Below are 3,102 nucleotides of genomic sequence, written 5' to 3'. Positions count from 1 at the left end.
GATTGACAGATGCATTTTTTAATTTTAATTTTAATTTTTGGCTGTGCTGGGTCTTCGTTGCTGCACGGGCTTTCCTCTAGATGCCGCGAGCAGGGGCTACTCTCTAGTTATGGTGTGTTGGCTTCTCATTGCGGTGGCTTCACTCGTTGTAAAGCATAGGCTCAATAATTGTGTTGCAGAAGCTCAGCAGTTGCGGCTTCCAGTCTCTAGAGCATAGGCACAACACTTGTGGTGCACAAGTTGCTCCAAGTCATGTGGGATCTTCCCGGACCAAGGATCGAACCTGTGTCTCCCGCAATGTCAGGCAGACTCTTTACCACTGAGCCACCTGGGAAGTCCCTATGCATTTTCAATTATTGGGGAAAATATAGATGACAGTAAATAATGTTAGACAAATGGGTTACCAATTGGAAAGAAATTGGAATCCACATCTCATACCAAAATAAACTTCAGAGAAATAAAAAATTTAAACATTTAAAAAATGAAACTGCTTTTTCCGGCGGTGACGACCTCCTCACGAGAACATGCCTCTCGCAAAGGATCTTCTTCATCCCTCTCCAGAAGAGGAGAAGACGAAACACAAGAAGAAGCGCCTGGTGCAGAGCCCCAGTTCCTATTTCATGGATGTAAAATGCCCAGAATGCTATAAAATCACCACCGTCTTTCGCCATGCACAAACAGTAGTCTTGTGTGTTGGCTGCTCTACTGTCCACTGCCGGCCTACAGGAGGGAAAGCAAGGCTACAGAAGGATGTTCTTTCAGACGGAAGCAGCACTAAAAGTCCCCTGTATCAAGATGAATGGGAAACCATCCCCATAAGCACGTTTTGCATACAAAAAAATAAAAGAAACTATAAAAATTCCTGGTGACTGGGGGGAACCGAGTGAAGGACCTTTCCATACTAATTTTGCAACTACCTATGATTCTATAACTATTTCAAAATAAAAAGTTTAAAAAACATTTTGTGAAATCTGAGATAATTCTTTCATAATTCTGAAATGAGGAATGGTCTTTCCAACCACGACACAAAGTCAAGAAGTCAGACATGTCCAGTTTGTAAACATGTGAAGCCCACCTAAAATGAAATGTTTGTGTGTGTCAAAAGCCTAAGTTATACAAAATCAAAAGACATGTCAAACAAGGACTTCCCTGCTGGTCCAGTGGCTAAGACAACACACTCCCAATGCAGGGGGCCCAATTTCCATTCCTGGTCAGGGAACTAGATCCCACAGGCTGCAACTGACTAAAGACTCTGCATGCCACAACAACAACAACAAATCCCACCTGCCACAACTAAGATCTGTCACAGTCAAATAAATAAATATGAGGAGGGAAAGAAAAGACAAGTCAAACAGAAAGAAAAATAGATGCAGCTTATCTCCCAAATGGCTAGTTTCCTTAATACATAAAGGTTGCCAGCAAATTAATAAGAAAAAAGCCAACAACCCAACAGAGAAATGGATAAGAAATGTGGATAGTTTATAGAAAAAGAAATAGAAATGTTAATAACTCTAAAATATATGCAAAAAAGATGTCCACACTTACTCAGCAATCTGATGTTCAAATTTAAAGTGAAATGCCATTTTTATTTATCAAATTGGTAAAGACCATAAAGTTTCATAACACACTGTGCTGACCAAGATATAGTGAAATAAACACCCTTGTGTACTGCTGGTAGGGATCTGAGCTGGTACAACCTCTGTGGGAGTGATTTGGCAATTGTTGCAATGCAATATTCCAGGTGTTATGTATTTAACACTGTGAAAGGTACACGTAGAAGATTTTTCACAATTTTTAATAGCAAAAGAAGTGGAAACTAACTAAATGTCTGCCAATATGAGACCGGTTAAAAAATTAGCATATTCATATCAGGAAATACTATGTAGATATAAGAAGGAATGAAGTACCTTTAAGCTTCAATGAAATAATCACTTAAAAATAAAATTATTACCATGTACAACATAAATACTTCCTTGTCTCTGGAAAAATTGGTAAGAAGTTGGTAACAATGGTTACTCATTTTAATAAAGTTAAAAATTAAAACAGCAATAATATACATTTATTAATGTTTCCTATATTTTATGGCCACACATAAAAGGGAATGACCCAAGCAGTAATGATCATAATCACACAAATTTACTGAATCCTTGGTATAAGATATGAAGCTAAAGCATGTTAAAAAAAGATTATTCACTAAAGCAGGTAAGAAAACTTATCAAGACAAGCCAAACTCACCAGTACATGGTATGAACTAATGAAAATTTGATGTAGACATCAATATACCGAAAACAAGCTAACAGAAATCAGGAGTCATTTATCTTTGTAGTTCACTCACTCCTGTATTTTCCAACCTAGCATAGACTCTTATAACAAAGCAGGTACTCAAATGTTTATGAATGACAGGTTGAAAGGATGACTGGATGGGATGGATGGATGGGACAGATAAAAAGACAGATGACTGGAAGGAATAGTAGACACTGAAGGACTGTCATCTCCCTCAGCTCCCGTTTCCCTCTGACCTGGGCCAGCCTCAATCTCATTGTCCTCCCCTGTACAAATGGGATATGCTGGAATTAATAAATAATTAAAAAACATGATCGTAATCGCCACACAACTTGGTGGATAATTACTAATAGGGTTAGTAATGTTACCACCTCCCCTGAAATGTGCATGCCCTAGACTTTGGAATCTGCGACTATGTTACATAGAAAAGGGACTCTATTATAGATCGAATTAAGGTTAGATACCTTAAAGTAGGAAGATTATCGTGGATTATCCAGGTGGGCCCAATGTAATCACATGAGCCCTTTCAGGCAGAGAACTGTCTGACTGGGAGAAGAAAGGAAGACAGAGACTGGAAGCAGAAGGATTCAGTGAATTGTGGGTGGTGCTCAAATGTAGAGGCCCACATTCAAGGACTGGAAAGAGCTCCCCTAGGAGCTAAGGTGGCCCTTGATGACAGTCAACACAGGGACCTCAGTCCTTCAGCCACAAAGAACTGAATTCTGCCAGCAAACTGAATGAGCTGGGAAACAGATTCTTTCTAGAGGCCTCTGATAAGAGCAAAGATGGCCAACATCTTGTAAAACACAGAGCACATCA

General features: G+C 39.3%; 1 pseudogene; it reads left to right on the top strand.

Annotated features, from left to right (window-relative positions):
• The first annotated feature begins 433 nt into the window (after positions 1–433).
• LOC104998359 lies at positions 434–863 on the top strand (annotated as a pseudogene).
• Positions 864–3,102: the final 2,239 nt, after the last annotated feature.

The sequence above is a fragment of the Bison bison genome, unplaced genomic scaffold, assembly GCF_000754665.1.
Source record: "Bison bison bison isolate TAMUID 2011002044 unplaced genomic scaffold, Bison_UMD1.0 scf7180017864328, whole genome shotgun sequence".
Lineage (NCBI taxonomy): Eukaryota > Metazoa > Chordata > Mammalia > Artiodactyla > Bovidae > Bison > Bison bison.
The sequence above is the reverse complement of the archived record's forward strand: the minus strand, read 5'-3'. Positions and strand labels throughout refer to the sequence as shown.